This window comes from Marmota marmota, unplaced genomic scaffold (assembly GCF_001458135.2).
Source record: "Marmota marmota marmota unplaced genomic scaffold, marMar, whole genome shotgun sequence".
Classification (NCBI taxonomy): domain Eukaryota; kingdom Metazoa; phylum Chordata; class Mammalia; order Rodentia; family Sciuridae; genus Marmota; species Marmota marmota.
In genome coordinates this window covers 27,136,042-27,153,536 of record NW_026000241.1, presented here as the reverse complement: position 1 = coordinate 27,153,536, position 17,495 = coordinate 27,136,042, and the positions used below count along the sequence as shown (strand labels likewise).

The 17,495-nt window shown below is 39.0% G+C and overlaps 1 protein-coding gene across 1 annotated transcript in view; it reads right to left on the bottom strand.

Moving 5' to 3' along the window:
- Thrb (thyroid hormone receptor beta) overlaps positions 1–5,286 on the bottom strand; it is a 252,437-nt gene extending 247,151 nt beyond the window's left edge. Inside the window, exon 1 of the mRNA XM_048795051.1 lies at positions 5,262–5,286. The gene's annotated coding sequence lies outside the window, so the exon portion shown is untranslated. The remainder of the gene's footprint in view (positions 1–5,261) is intronic.
- Between the last annotated feature and the right edge of the window lie 12,209 nt (positions 5,287–17,495).

Genomic DNA, 17,495 nt, shown 5'->3' with positions numbered 1-17,495 from the left:
GAGAGACAGTCCCATTCTGAAAAGGATAAATAGGACAGAAGGAAAAGATGAGAGATCTCAAGCAAGTCCCAAAATGAGCCAGGCAAATTTAATTGGATATCAGGCTTGAGAATAATCTTCTTTGGTTTGATGCTCTTCCCTTCAGGGCCCCTGGAATGGTGGCCCCACCCCCAGGGCAAGGTTCTTTATAGCAGTTCTGCCCCAAGGCTTTGGGAAAAGACTGTCTGGTCTTTTTGAAACCAAGGTGGTGGCCCTGATGATCTGTGAATTGCCTCCCCCCCCCCCTGTTATTTTTGGACTGGAGATTAAACCCAGGGCTGCTTAATCACTGAGCTAAATCCCAGCCCTTTTTATTTTTTATTTAGAGACAGGGTCTCACTGAGTTGCTTAGGGCCTTGCTAAATTGCTGAGGCTGGTGTTGAACGCATGATCCTCCTGCCTCAGCTTCCAGAGCCACTGGGATTACAGATATGTGCCAGAGCACCTGGTGGTCCTTCCCTTTTTTAAAGAAGAGTATAGGTTTGCCGCTGAGTAGTTCTCTGGTCTGGTTCTGTAGAATCCTAGAAGCCTGTCAGTCTCCCTTCATTCAGTGCTGTTTGGTCTGACCCTGTTCGTTCAAACTGGCAGTATGTCAGCTGGTCTAACTCCATTCCCACTCCTGACTGTGCTGAGACAATACCAGAATCTCACCTTATGTCCATATTCCTAGCACGTTATCTCAAAACTCTTCCATCACCCAGTTCCAAAGCCACATCCACATTTTTAGTCATTTGTTACTGCAGCACCCCACTTCTTAGTGCAAAAAAAAAAAAAAAAAAAAAAAAAAAGAAGAAGAACCTTAAATCTCGGATTTTTAAAATAAATGTTGACAACAATTCAGATTTTTTTTAAAAAAACTATATGAACAAAATAAACCACATCTGCAGGCGGTATGTGCTGTGAGTGTGTGTGTGTGTGTGTGCATGTGTGTGTATGTGCACTAAGGGACATAGGACATTCAGCTAGATTAAAGGTCACGCACTGGGGGATCCATAGCCTCCTAAGTATCTGGTTATTATAAATGCCAACGCATTATCCATGAATAACCATTCTACCTTAAAAAAAAGAATCACTATATCATTTTTGTCAACATACAGTATACACAGCACAAATCAGACAGAGATTGTGAAGTCCTGAAGCGTCATAGTCTGTGCCTCATTTCGTGTTCTGTGTAAATCCCGGGTGTGCCAATAGAAACCATGGAATGTGTGACAAGAAGAAGGGACGGGAGGCATTTGAGGTTTGGGAGGAGAAGCACCCTGCCATGAACTCTACCCACTGCCTGAGCACCATTCAGTGATGAAGCAAAGCCAAAGGAAGAAGATTGGTGGAGGGAAAAGCTAGAACAGGAAATAAAGGTGTGTAAGAGAAATAGCAGGATCAGAAGAAATCAGTCCGGGTCTGATTTCTGCACCACTGGTGGCTCCTCGTGTCTGGACTCCTTTTCCTGGGCTTACTAAACAGGAGGGCCTCTAATGAAGCCATGACATGGTGCTTGAGCCACACAACCAATGAATGCTCCAACTGTTGTCCTTGCTGGTACCATGTACCTCCTGATTGGAGGCCCAATATCTAAAACTTACTGCTCACATTCTTGCATTTGTCTCAGGTGATAAAAGACACAGAGACAGCATCAACATCAAAGAAAATGATGATGATGATGATGATGATGATGATGATGATGATGATATTTCTGCTATTGATAATAAAGACAGTTATCACTCACCAAATCTTATGGTGGGCCGTGGGCTGTGCTAAACACATTCTGTGTTTTATCTTGTTTATTTTCAGTGCAATGGCCAACTGATTCTTATTTAAAAAAAGACAGATCTTGCTCTTCCCTTCTCAAACCCTTCAGTGGCTCCCACTGCACTCAGTGTAAGAAGTCAGCAAAGCTCTGTATCTACCAGCTGCACAGGTTTCCTCTGCATTTTTCTCTTCGACCTTACCTCCCACTCTGCTCGCCTTCACTCAGTTCATCCCATCTAGCCTCAAGAACCTTCTGCTGTCCCTCCAATGTGAGCCTTTTCATGAGCTGTCCCCTAAGTAGGAAGCTCTTCTCCCAGATACGCTCTAAAGCCATTCCTGTTACCATCTCCTGAGGGTTTCTCACACCAACCTGTTTATAATTCCATCTCTCCATTCCCACACTCCCCTTCCTTCTTTTAGTCTCTCCATAGAATCAGCCTCTAATAGCCAATACTTTTCAGATGGATCATTAAAATCAGTCTCTTGACCACCAGACTGAGCTTCACGAAGGCAGGTGTTCTATTTCGTCCATTGCTGTAGGCCTCATGTCTAGACCAATGCCAGACACAGAGCTGGCCCCGGATAAGTATTTTTAGAATAAATGAATGAATGAATTTAATACTCAAAACTATCATAAAAGAGAGGAGCTATCATTGTCTTGCTTTAAAAAATGCTGTGTATAAGTCGGAGAGATTCCATTCACCCAAGATCACAACGAACAGTTGCTAGAGAAGAGATATGAACCAGGGACCACCTGACATCAACACACAGCATCCATGAGCTACCTTGTTGCTATTTTAACACTTTGGGCCCTTTCTTGGAATATGATCAATGCAACAGTTAGAACTGGAAGTGGACCTATATTGGGTAGAGATGAGACCAGGACAAGTCCTGGGAACTGATGGGAAAATTCCAAGTTTTGGTTCCTCTGGTTAGAGGAATCCTTGATTTTTAAAGTAGTTAATGCCATTTCTCAGATGATCGTTTTTTGAGGAGATGGATCTTTGAATTATGATGGTGAGAAATAAATCGAGGGGTTAGCCAATAGTATTTTCTTGGGGGCAAATAAATCAAGGGCCAATTAGATCTTAGGTTGCGTAAGAATTTCATCCAATGAGAATCAGCAGCAGAAATTTCAGGATCCAAAAACACCGTAGGAAATTACCACTACAAACATGTCCCCAGGACTCTTGAAGGCTTCTGCATGCAGCTCATTAACTCAGTTTTTAATGTTTCCAACACGCCTTCATCCAAGAATAAAGCAGATATAATTTAATTCATGCCAAACACAGGGTGCCTGAGCTGGGTGAGGGTGCCAAAAGCCTTGGGGCACTTGGTAAATATTAAGCAATCTACTTGCCCTGATCTTTCAGTGGGTCAAAGTGCTTAGTCCATAAGACATTTATTTGTATGATGTTTAGTGAAACCAAAAAGCAAAGTTCAAGGAAAGGAAAATTAAAGTATTTTCTTTGGACAATTTTTTTCCAAACTATTTTTTGAAATTGAATTTTAAAAAAAAGTACACAAACAGGAAACATCTTTTGGTAAGTAGTGATGAGTTTAATGGACAAAGGATTGCTTAAGTCCTTCATATAATTTAAGGGCAAGAAATAAACTATTGACTTGACATTTTAAGTTCATTAATTTCAAATAACACACTTTGTAATTTTCAGAAAAATCACATGTGTACCTTTTACTAGTGTCAATGTCTAAACTTCAATGCTTAGAACAAAGAAATCAGAAAATTTGGCAGCATTTTGCCTTTTAATATCCATAAACACTCTTAAGCAGTTTGTAGTTATTTTCCATGTCATATTTAAGTCCTAATTGTATACTTTATTACTATGAATGGAGCCAGAGAAGTAACATGAGAATGTCTTGAATTGTTAACATTAATTTTCTGCTCAAGATTATATGAGTCAGTTCTGTACCACTGTAACAAAATCCCTGAGATAATTAATTTATGAAGAGAAAAGGTTTATGTTGACTCCCAATTTTGGAGGCTCTGGTCTATGATCATTTGACCCCTTTTGCTTTGGGATCTATGCAAGACAGTACTTTATGGCAGGGTTATGTAGCAGAACAAAGCCACTCACCTTATAGGGAGAAAAAAAGAGACAGGAAGGAGCAAGGGACCCACAATTCCCTTCAAGGGCATGCCCCCAATGACCTCCCACTAAGGCCAACCTCTTAAATGTTCCACCACTTCCCAATAGTATCCAGTAGTGCTACCTTGGTGACCAGTGCTTCAACACATGGAGCTCTAGGGGACATTGATCATCCAAACTATAGCAAATCTTACTGAAACAAAATAGATACTGGGTTTAGCTCTAAAGGTCTGGCTAAATGTTTATGTATTTATTGGCAAAAATTATATATTGGCTAACAAATATTTTCAAAGCATATGGTGATAGAAAATAAGAGAGAGAGAGAGAGAGAGAGAGAGAGAGAGAGAGAGAGAGAAAGACACACACACTTTGGAATTGGACAAAGAACATGAGTAATATGTAAACAGACACATCAGAAAAATCAGGTACAATGAAGAGTTTCCATCAATCATCTATCTGATATATTATTGGAGTGGTACCTTGATAGTGTCAACCTAAAGTCAGATAATACAGTGGTTCAGGATGGAAGGAAATCCCACTTTACAAATGTCTTCTATGTGTCAGATTCTTCATGTTTTAGTAATAATAGCTAATATTCTGCAAGGTCTACAGTACAAAAATAATTACTCAAATTATTTCTAAACTTTACAATAATCTTATTAAGTAGGTATTGTTATCCTCATTTTACAGATGAGAAAACTGAGATTTGAAAAGAGTAAATAACTTGGTTGGCATCACCCTAGGTCGTAAGAGAATAAGAATTAAAACATAGGTCTGGTTCCAGACCCCCAAATCATTCTGCCTCATCATCTGCCTGAAAAATAATTTGGGGTGACTTCTACTAGGGAAAGGGCTGATGATAGGGATCATATGAAAATTACAAAGATGAAAATAAATAAAAGATCAGCCTCTGCAACCTAGACCTTTTTGACGAATGATTGAGAAATGTAGATCTTGAGACACTCTATTTATAGGGATATTTCAATATTTAAAATAAGGATCTTTAAAATAAGTAAATATAAAGTACAGATGGTTATTTATTATATAGTATTTAAATGAATAAATAAATGTTTTAAAATTTTTAGTTTTGCTCTATAGAAATAAAAAAAATAAGTAAATTATATCCATTTCAATGAGATGAGATCTCATTAACATGTACATGTCTGTATATAAACATCTGGGTTTTCCATTCCAGAATGTGCATTAAAAAACTCTTATTCACTCTTCTATCTTATCTCTAGATACATACAGAATATGCGGAAAAGGAGTTCCCATTGCCTTGCATATTAGAGCTAAACTGCTTCATTTAAAAACATATTTCTAACCCCTATGTTTATAAGAAAAATCATGTGCCACATTTCTTACCATGGCTATTTTTTATCCAGGAGCATACTTTGCTGCCGCCTTCACCAGGAGTTACTTGAGAGAGTGCACTAGTTCAGCAAAGAGTCACTACTTCAAGTTCATCCCCATGAACTTGCAAGAGCTCGGGGGTGTGCAGGAGGGCAGAATCGGGCAGAGGGCAGGTTGGACACTCCCTATGCCCATGTTTGCAAGCTGACAGACGGCAGAGAGGAAATGATTAATGCCATAGAGTCTCCAGCCAACTTTGTGTCACTGGAATTTATAAAAACAAATAAACTAGAGCTTTTCCATGGACCAGAACTGCTTAAATGACTTTAATAACATGGCTGCTTTATAAGGTCCTGGACAGATTAATCTCTGAAAACTTGGGCTATAGATAAGATTCTCTGTGAAGAGCAAATCCATTAACAGCTAATTTCTGTAAACTGGATCATTACTTTGGGAATCACAAAGAAACATGGCAACTGTAAACTGTAAATAAATGTTTTAAAATTCTGATAGTCTGTCCTTACGGAGGTTAAATAGTTAATCTCCGTAAGGAAAGACTATCAGAAAAATTAATTTGATTTTCTTAAAAACTTTCATTTTGAAAGGTTTGAACTTTAAAAAGCAAAAAAAAAAAAAAAATGCATGGTATGATTGTAGAAGTCTCATCAAATAACATACTTAATACTTCTTAATCCTTTCTGTTTCCTTCCTTAGTGACGGCTTATTTTATATGTTTTTTAAAAGCTTATGAGAAATATTAATTTATTTAGTTTTTTTTTCCTCCCATTGATCATCTCACTGTGTTGGCAAAGTAATATCAAAGAAACTTCAAGTACCTTTTGTCACATGTGGAAACTTTATAAAGAAGAAAAGGAAATAAAAAGTTCTAACAGGGATATTTTCATTGGCTGAAAAACCTATGAAAGGTCCAATTGTTTACTTGGCTACTTCTAATAGTAATCAGTTGGTGCATATTTACATATTGAAACTTATTATTTTCATTTTCAGAAATTAAAAAGCAAAATGTGTCTGATAAGTACACCTAAAAATACAAGGGATGAAATATTAGAAATTGGGACCAGTTTTGGAAAACTAGCCTACAGAGCCTCACTCTAATATAGACATTATCAACCAATGCAGAAACTAGTCCCCCAGAGACTTCTCCTACCAATTCCAGGTGTTGGCAGCAGAGGATACAAGTGATAGAGGTCAGTGCCAATGTTAACAGTAAAACTATCAGCCATAGCTGACATAGGTCCCATAGAACAAGAAATCCTAGTTGTAGCTATTTTCTGTTGGGAACCTGGACAGAATTACCAGCTCTAGCCTAGAGCAGGGTGAGTCCCGGGCAAGCCAGACACCATCTTCCACTTCACATTTACTGCCATGGCAGCAATGGTAGGAGTGAATGGCCAAGACCCAGGACACATTCATGGTTCCTTTAATAAACATGTACTGTGTCACCGTTGCATGTCAGGGACAGAACTGGAGGCCAAGGATATAAGGTCGACTCAGATGGCAGGGTCCTCAAGTTCAGAGAACTTGCATTTACTGGGGGTTAGTTTGTGAAAACGTTCCACAGCAAGCAGAAGATATAAGGACAGAGTTCAAGGAAGCAATGAGTGGGGGGTGAGCATTCACACACGGGACAGGACCAGAGAAGTCAGAGTGGTGGTTAAACATTTGGTCAATTTAGAGGAAGGGATGAAAAATACTTTCAAGTATTAAACAAAGACAAATTACTCTTTAGGTTAGAAATTGTGGCCAGGGGAGGAAACCCTGTGGTCTTTGTCAACCATACTGGGACTAGCAGGGATGTGAAATACACTTCCTTGGGCTTATTTCCTCAAAAGAGTACACACCAATGTTCAGGCTTGGCATTTGTGGCTACTGTGTAGTCTAGTAGGCTGGCCATTGGGTTCTGGCCTCAGTTTGACCATTCAAGTCCTGCTCTACCACCTAGAGCTGAGAGACAGTAAACAAGTTGATGTTTTCTCATCTGTACTGGGAAAACCAGTGCGTGTAGCATGTTTTGAAGATTTCCAGTTTTGTCAGGCAGTCTAGATACTCTAAAGGACTTTCCAAAAACAATCCGAGTAGGTTGCAGTAAGTAAAATGTTTGAAGAATGGCTGGGCGTGCAGGAAATCTCTAAGGGGTACAATGAACTACAATAAGAAGAAGGAGAGGTGAGTAAATAGGTAAGTTGCAATTGCCATAGGGGCCTACGGAGCCAAAGGCTGAACTAACACCATATGAGAAGCCTTTGCCTGGGGCTCCATAGGAGGAGGAAGAGGTAAACACTAGTCTTACTTTAAGCCAAGATCCTTAAAGGGACAAGAAGAGCACAAAAACAGACAGATGGGTGTAGGGGGTCATAGATGTCTGAGTCCTGATATAAGATAAAAAATAAAGCTCAATACATAACACTGCTTTATTATTTATAGATGTTTTCCATATCTTACTTAATTTGATCCTCATGCAATTCCTGTAAGGGAAGTAAAAAAGCAGAATAGCTTTTATCTGCTCTGATGCAAAGTGTGGCTAATGTGAGCTACTAACCAAGGAGACTAGACACAGTGCTAAAACCTCACAGAAAGAGAGGACAGAAAGGTTGGAGAAAAAGTGAAATTGCTCTTTGGGGTGTCAGCACAGCACTGAACTGATCACTAAGGTGAAATAAGCTGTTCTGGTCTAGGTGTACCCTGTTTCCTTTCTTCCACGTACTTGTGCCCTTTGCCTTCCAGGTCAAGAAACCTGTGAGTCCACATGTTATTGATAGCCACCCTGAGTGTGCTGTCTGCCTGCTAGTGCCCAAGAAAACAGAAGATTCAACAGATGAATGGATAAAGAGAATGTGGTCTCTATTACGATGCAGTTTTAATCAGCCATTAAGAAGAATAAAATTATGGCATTTGCTGGTAAATGGATGAAACTGGAGAACCTCATGCTAAATGAAATAAGCCAGATCCAGAAAGTTAAGGGTTGGATGTTTTCTCTGATAGGTGGAAGCTAGTTCAAAATAAGAGGGTAAAGAGACAGAGAGAGAAAAAGGAAAAAGTGGGTAGGATGCCATAAAAACAGAAGAAAGATTGGTGGGCTAGATGAAGGGGATTGAAGGGGAGAGATGAAGGATGGGATAAGGCCAGAAGAGTGGAATGAATCTGATCCAACTTTTCTATGTACATATATGAATATACCACAGTGAATCTCACCATCCTGTACATCCACAAGACACTAATTAAAAACAAACAAACCCAGGAGAAAAATCATCAGAGAAGAGGGAAGGGGACAGGGGAGAAAAGGGGAAGTACTGGGGACTGAATTAGAGCAAATTATATTCCATGCCTTTATAATTACATCAATGAATCCTCATGTTATAGATAACCAAAAAGAACCAATAGAAAGAAAAAAATACTGAAAAAATCAACAATTTAAAAAAAAAGAAAGAAAACGGAAGATTCTTGTACAACTCAACAATACACAAGCCCTTCCTCCTCCCATATTACCATCTCAGCCATCATCTAGACAGAGTCTACACACGTTCCAGGCTGGGAGTATAACTCACAAATTCCCTCCTTTGACTATTTTGCATTTTTAGAAAGATCCTACTATTTTTTTCAATATTTTTTTCCCTTTCATTTGGTGCACTATAGTTACACAAACTAGGGGGATTCTTTGTTTCCTATGTGTACATGCACACAAAATAACAGTTTCATTCAAGGGAAGTCTAGAGGGGATGGATGAGGTTATAAAGAGTGATTGTGTATTTGCTGTTGCATAGATAAGGCATTGTAAATGTCATGTAGGTATTACCTGAAACTCATCATAATTCTATAAACACATCTTATTTGTTTGTCTTGGAAGACAGATAAATGCCAATGCAGGAAAAAGGAGAAAAGGTGGAGACAGCGGACATTAACATCTTACTACTCCGGGAGACACAGGGTGACACTTTCCATGCTCGATCTGATTTAATCATCGGATTTAATTATCACAAGTCTGCCAGGCGCTGTGGCTTTTATTTTGCAAAAGAGGAAACAGAGTTTAAACCATGCATCCCAGGCTTTCTGCTTGTGAGTGGCAGAGCTGAAGTTTGAGATCAGGCCTATATGGGCTTCAAAGCAATTTTTATTGCATACATTGCTCCACAATAGGGAATTCTGCATTTTGGGAACAGCTGCAGAAAGGAAAGATGAGAAGAAAATAGTGTAACCAACTTGCATTCCAACACCATAAGGAGTCTAGTCATTGGTCCTGCCTGACACTAGCTAAACATTCTACTCCCAGCTGAGTCACTTTTTAACATTCCCCTCCTCTCTACAACAACACTCTCAGCCTCCAACAAAAATCAACATGAAACAAATTTAAATATTTCACCCCTTCTCCACAGTGCACACTTTATTCCTGTTTGTCACATACTATGACAGAACTGAGATAATTCAAGATGAGTTTCTTTGACTGTGCTGTCCCAGGATGATCATCATTTACTTTGAATCTATTTAAGGGACCGAAACAGAGGCCAAGGGTTGGAGACACACACTGTACCCAAGGTACTGAATATTGTTCCAGAGCTTCTGGAACTAACTTGGGAAATTAACTCGCGTAGCCACGTCCCATGTGCTGGGGCTGACAACTGGGAGTTCTTCAAATTAACTTTTATGTGTATTTATGTTTATAGAAAGATAGGTAATAAAAGGTGCTAATTTGGAGCTAAAATGTATGTTATGAAACTCAAAAGTAACTGCAACAATCGCTTAGTACTTGGATCAACCCAATATCCTTTTCAGGGGGAGTATTTTATTACTCTGATGGTTTAGAACGGGGTGTGACGATAATAAAAAGTCGGTTAACAGTTTTGTCAGTTCTATAATTGTTTTACAATTCTCTTCAGACAATCCGGCCTCCTCCCTGTCCCCAATGCCTGGGACGGACCATTCCTACTGTCTTGTTCCTTCATAGGCTGCTGCCCTGGAATCTTTATTTAGGAAAAAACAAAATATGGATAAATCATCTTTCTGACATGGTCCATGACTTCACTTTCCTTGGGGTCCTCTTTGTGCTGTTTGAATACTGGCTTTATTGTGGTGTTGTCAAGATGATTGTGGCTGGGTGTGTGTGAGGTATGCAGGGTGAGTGTGCATGATGAGTAGGAGAAGAAGATTCTTCAGCATCAACTGTAGCTGAATGATGACCAGGGAGGTCATCATTCAGCTACAGGGAGGAACAAAGTTACACTATTCCAGACTGTTCTTTAACTCATCCCCACTAGGATTAGGGAAAGCCCCCTGATCCAACAACAGACAGTAAGAATGAATCATATCAGGTATACTGCGTGCTACTTTCTTGGACCCAAAGGCTCTCTAAGCTGCATGACTGTCTGACTTCGGCCTGGGCCACACTGGCTCCAGCTTTACCACAATGGTATCATGGGTTGAAGGTCCCAGCTGAAGTCATCACTTGAATGTAGGCCAAGTTACCATTCAACTCATTTTTTAAAAGACGTTAATGACTTAACATTAATTGAGCTCTGCACGCATATAATTTTCAAAAGAGCCTTGGGAAACAGCGACCATGATTAGGCCCATTTTATGGACAAAGAAAGAGAGGCTTAGAGCAAAAACGAAACTTGTGCAAAGTCAAGTGGGTGACAGAGCTAGAATGGCAGGGCCTTTCTAATGCCTAAATCCATTCTCTTAATCTGTACAGTATTTTTCTAAGCAATGGTGAGGTTAGAAATCCTATAAACAACAGGAAAGCATCCAAAAGGACACATTTAGCTTTCATTATACTCTCCAAGGGGAAAAAAAAAGGTACTTTTTAATTTCTCTTTTCAACACTCATAAGGATATTTTTACCCAAGAATCCTAGGAGCCCTATGTAACACCATCCAGAGTCCAGATCTTCAGAAAAGAGGAAGGTTATACCTGAGCATACAGCTCTTAAACGTGACAGTGAGACATGATTCCTCCCATGTCTCCAACCAAAGGGCAAAAATACTACATTCCTTGAAGTATGCAGAGTTGATGTTGTGATCTCATTAATAATAACCATTTGCCTGAAAATTACATTATTTGGAAAATTTCCTTTGGCTTTCATTTGAAAACCCTTATAGAAATTGTCAGCGGTGCTAGAAGTGCTCATGGTTTCCTTTCCATCCAGATCCTCCTGTGAATGAGTGTTACCCACAAGGTCAGAGACTATCTAGCTTCAAGTTCCTTCTATAAGGAGAAATCCAGTCTCTGCTCCTCCCCTGTGTTCTGTCAAGGGATATGAGCAGAAGCATTCTCGGGTTGGAATAGCGCAATTAGGAAGCAGGTGCCCAAGTACTTCCTGTCTATATCCAGTGGTCCCTTGGAAGCTTTGAAAGTATTTTTATATGTTAGTTTACAGCTCTATTTAAAAGAATAGGTCTAAATACATTACAAGGTAGTTCAACCTATATTTGATATTTATGATTTTCTTTCTCTCTTAAAAAAATTTTTTTTGGTTGTTGTTGTTGATGGACCTTTATTTATTTATTAATTTATATGTGGTGCTGAGAATCAAACCCAGTGCCTCACATATGCTAGGTAAGTGCTCTACCACTGAGCCACAACCTCAGCCCCTTCCTCCCCATCCCTCTCTCCCTCTCTCTCTTTCTTTCTTCAATTTCTTTCCTTCCTCCCTCCCTCTCTCCCTCCCTTCCTCTCTCCCTCCTTCCTTTCTTCCTCCCTATTTTTTTCCTCCCAGGGTTTGAACCCAGAGGTGCTTAACCTCTGAGACAGGGTCTAAGTTGTTTAGGGCCTCAATAAATTGCTGAGGCTGGCTGTGAACTCATAATCCTTCTTCCTCAGCCTCCCAAACTGCTGGGATTATAGGCGAATACTACTGCACCCAGCAATATTTATGATTCTTTAAAAGCATATCCAATTTTATATTTGTAAGATCTGGTATGAGTGACACACATTCCATTTCTTGAAAAAACTGGGTTTCAGTTCACCACGTTCTTTCTCTGTCTCCCTGATAAGGATGGAAATAATAATACCACCATTTCCATTGGCACCTTTGGTTTTCAAAGTTCTTACACATGTGTGGATTTCCGCAACAGATCTGTGAGACAGATAGAACAGGAATTTTCTTCCATATTTAGTAGATGGGAACATGTAGGCTTACAATGTTTAGTATTCTTCTGCTCACTTCTGCTCAATGGTATTCCAGTAAAACACCCTTTCTGCTCCTAAAGAGAGCCCCACTTTAGAGCATTTGTTTTCTTTCAGGTGTAAATAATCCCACCACATCTCATTTCAAGCCATCAACAGGATGTTACTAAATGCAGAATTGGGGAGAAAGGTATAGAACAGCCTTTCCTGAGCCACAGCCAGTATTGAGCTCTAGCACCACAGGGAAATCCCCCAACTCCTAACTGATGCTCTTCATATGCCATGGAGTTAAGTATTTATGAAGTTCATTTAAAACAAAGATCTAGCTCAGTGTCCTGGATAGGGAGCCTTAAGATGGTAAGTGTGTGCAATATGGAGTTCTCTTGTGAAAAAATTAGCCATGGATGTTGCTTCTGCATACATTGACATGTTTGAATTTTGATGCTCTCTGGTTCCCAAAGGACCAGAGAAGCTGGCCCTGAAGTGATCTTGGGATGTTCCTTTGTACTGCAGTGAGTCAGACATCAACAACTCCTTCAGTCCAATCTCACTGACGTATCTTCTAGCCAAACATCTCTAGGCATTTTCCATCCTTGTCTGACCATCCTCATTTTAAAGACAGGTGATGCTAAGTCTAGGAAATTAAACAGTATGCTCAAAGTTTCATAGTACATCAAAGTCAGAGGTATGACTGGGATAATTCACTACTGCACCTGGATGCTTTGTCCATTGTCATGAGAAACCACAGCAGAGGGTTCAGGATAGCCATTGACAACAATATATAGGATATCAGATATGTCAATGCATAGGCCTGCAGACCCCCGGCAAGGTCTGTTTATGTTATGGTTTTCACATTATGTCTTACAGAGCCTCAAGGGCCAAGGGCACTCAGTAACCAAAGGGGAGACTGGTCTCAGGGGACAAGACTATGGAACCCTCCCACTCCTGTGAATGTGAATTCAAACACCTCTGCATTCATCTTTTGTATATTTTGGGTGTCAGATTAAGATTTCTTTGAAGAAAGTGTTCTATGACTTAAAAAAAAAAAGACCAAGGCCCAGATTGGTAATTTTCAAACAAAGCTCCTTGGTGTGAAATATATGGTTCTCATAAACGAAAGGGAGCCTCTGACTTCTCTTTTCCCACGATCTGGAGAGATAATGTATGTGTAAACACACTGAGAGTAAAGAAGGTGTGTGTAAACTGAAGTCCACACAAGTCTTTTAACTCTGATCCTTTCTTAAAGCAAGTAGTTATTTCACTGCCTTGTATGGTGTGACCTTCCTGGTGAGTTTTCAATCATATGACCTCTCAAACAGCCCAGACACTCCAGGTCCTCAGTTGGCACCTTGGAGGCCAGCCACGTCTCCAGCTGCTTGAACAAGGGCACCAAGGTAACCACTTTCCCACACTTGGTGGGGTGACACTATGACAGGCCACGCAGACCTTGGGCAAGCCCTGTCTGAAAACAGACAGAGCCGCTGGGAATAACAATAAGCAAACACCAGGTTTTCAGACTTACAAATAAGTAGATGCCCCATAATGTGCTGCAAATGTAAAACAGACGAACTGGAGAAAAGTGCCTTCTTAGGTAGCTAATGTAATTCGATTATTTCAGAGACACAGGGAATGCCCTGAATTCAGGGATGTAGATTTAACTTACGCTGTGCTGTATTAACTCTGGGGATGCTCAGAACAAATACTAAAGACTTAAATATTTTCAGAGCCAACACCAAATTTATAGGTAAAGATAAACCTACATGCAAGCATATATTTTTAAAACAAATATTCATCCTGAAGCTAAAATGGAGAAGTAAATAGGGAGAAAATACTGTGCATATATGTTTGTTCCCATTAGGCTTTTTTATTTTATTGGTGCATTATATTTATACATAATAGTGGGATCCATTGTGACATATTCATACATGTACATAACATAATTTGATAAAATTCATATGTAATGTATATGTATTCAAATATTTATGTGTGTGTTTATACTGCTTTCTTAAGACTACCAAAATGTGATATAATTTCTTGTTAGAACATAAAGTCTTTCAGACTAATACTATTATTTAAAAAGCAGTTCAATAATTTTAAACATTTCAAGCAACCAAAGCACTTGTAGAATCAATGTTAGAATACTAATCTATTAGGATAAAGATTCTTAAATGTTTTATATAATTCTCTAGATTTTGATGATATAAAATGAACATAAACAGGAATAAAAAGTAAAGAAAGGTTTAGCTTATCAAGGATGCCTTGTTTCTCTTTCTTCTAAGGCTTTTTGCACTTAGAGAAAATCCTTGAATTATGTTAGTTGCAAATGAATGTAATTTACTGAGGATAGTCGTGATGTACTAGTAAAAAATCCAGAACCTAAGCAGAGGTGGAAAATATTCCCATTACCCTAAAAGCTTAGATTTCACCATCCTTGCCAGGCACACATAAAGTTAATCTTTAGCAAAGCGAATGTGCTTAAAATAGTTAGTCTATTGTTCTCAACAAGTTTAAAGCCTGGACTATAAAATGGTTAAACACTAGAGATACAAAACTCAAATACATCAATTCTTTCACACACGTTTCCCCCCTCTGTATTATCATTATTTTTTAAAATAAAGGCTCAGATTTCATGACTGAAGGATTTTTTTCTTTTAAAGAAAAGAAATGCAAGTTTCTTTAAAGAAAGCCAAGTGCTAGTAGCTATATTTTAATAGTAGCATACACTATTTTTCTTTTAAATAACAATTTTGGATTTTGCTGCTTTGCATAATGAAACACTTCATATTCAAGCATTTGATTAATATTTACTTAGCCATACAGAAAGAAAGAAAAAAAAATGATCTCTGAGAACATGCTTAAATGTCACCTAAACCTAAATTTTCCTAGTCTTCTATGCCACTAATGATGGAAAATAACAAAAGTCTGGAAAATGTTCTCAACATTTATCATGACTCGGAAAAGTTGTTATTTTTATCCCACTTTCCAGACAGGCAAACTTAAGCCCAGGGATGTAGTGGTCCACTGGGATTTGAACTTAGGTCTTCTGATGTTAGGTCCTGTTTGTACAAAATCATTTCAGAAGATGACCGTGTCCTCATGTAAGAAAAAATAAGGAGACAACTTACAGAAATGCAGACAGATGAGAAAAAAATGATTAGTTGATGCACTCCAGATTAAGTGACCAGCAGCCATCCTTCATTTCAAGAGGCCTAAACTTGACCTCTACATTTTAGAAAACTTTCTGTAAAGTAGCTTTGTAGATAGGGTCAAGCTTAGTGAATGATTAAATTGATTTGTGCTTCAGTGACAGTATTACAAAAAAGGTTTTGACTGTGTCTGTAATGAGGAAAATGGACAAAAAAAACCAAACCTGTAGAACAGGAAAAAAATATTTGAAGCAACAGTGGCAGGTACAAGACAACAGAGTACATGGCTGAGGTCTTTGAGGGAAGAAAACACAGGAGAAGAGCATCATATTTACTTTGGCTTTCTGCCTTGGGGCAGTTTTCAAATTATTACTCACTTCCAGAGTCCAAATAGAGAGCAGCTCAATGGATGGACTTGGGAACAGCAGAAAGAACAGGAGTTTATGGGACAGGATACTGGAGAAGAAGATGCACAAAGAATGAGCCTCAGAAACAAGCATAAGGGTTCCCTTGAGCCTTGGGCCCCAAAATAAACAAAGCATACTCAACCTATCCCAACAGTTATCCTGTTATCAGAAAATTTTTGAAGGCCACATAATATCAAGAGATATTGGAGTTCCAATCAGCCAGAGACAAGGGGGCTTGCTGAACACTCTCATGATTCAGTTGAGACTCCATAAAGGAATGACTTAGAAGCACTACTCTAGTCCTAGAGTAAGAACCACCCTCATTTTGTCTTAACAAAGCCCAAAACCAAGGTTTGACTCATTCCAGTTGATCTGTCAGAAAAATTAAATGCCTACCAGAACAAAACTCCTCACTCATTAAAGGAAGACAAACTGACATCCAATGTTTTAATGTTGTCACACTCACAATGCCCATCATAAAATAAAAAATTACTATACATGTGGTCTGGCTGACCCTTGAAGTGGATAGTTATTGTTCCTGCCTGTCCAACCTGTCTTATACTTCTGAAAACACAAATTTATAACCAAATAAGCTTTATTTTCTGTAGGAAATACATTCCATGTGGTTCAGCCAGGGCCCTCCTTTCTCATTAGTGGCCAAATGACCTGGGGAAACAGAATGCCCTACTTCTTGAACACAGGGATGGATGACCACATGACCCATTTGCACAATGTTGGTTCTCTTCACCATTTGTCTCATAAGAATGTTGTTATTCAAGTTAGCATGATGTGATGGTGGGGGTGCTAATGGTATCATGTGAGCTGTATGAAGTGAGTTTCATCAAGAGGTAGGAAAGTATCCATGTGGCTGTGATGTCATCATTGTGCCCTTGGATTTAGCCATGTCAAAGGAGTTGACAAACCTAGTGTGGTGAGTTTCAGAAGTGTTCTAGGCTCAGATTATTAAGCAATCACACTTCTGTTGAGGCCCCAGATATTCAGGGTAGAATGTATGCAGCACCATAACCAAATGTAACTTCTGGTGAGAGAATTGACTTTTGATAACTTTTAAAAATTGATAGCCCTGTTTTCTTGTTAAAAAACCTGGAACTTATCTCTCCTTGTACCCCCATATACTGAGAAGGGACGCCTTCCAAGACTCTATGAGTCTAAGTTCTGTGAGTCTATGAAATAAGGAACTTTCTGAAGTCAGCGAGATAATAGGTTAAAGCTAATTTATACAAGTGACTTATTCAAGCCAACAAAGAAAAGGAGTAAGATGAAAGACACAGAAGCTCAGTGACAAAGCCTAGAGAAAAGCTTGTATAACTTCTCAACGTTCTAATTTGCTTCTTTGACCAATTATATTTTCTCTTCTTGCTTGCAAGGTTGAATGAAACCAAATCAATCATTCAACAACAGGGGCTCCAAAGAGACTCACTGTGATTGAGGCAGAAACCGAATCGGGCAAGTGCATTATTGCTTTCTCTAGGCATACCTGTCTCTTAAAGACTTTGAACAAATCACACTCTTTCCATGCTCAAATATGTAAA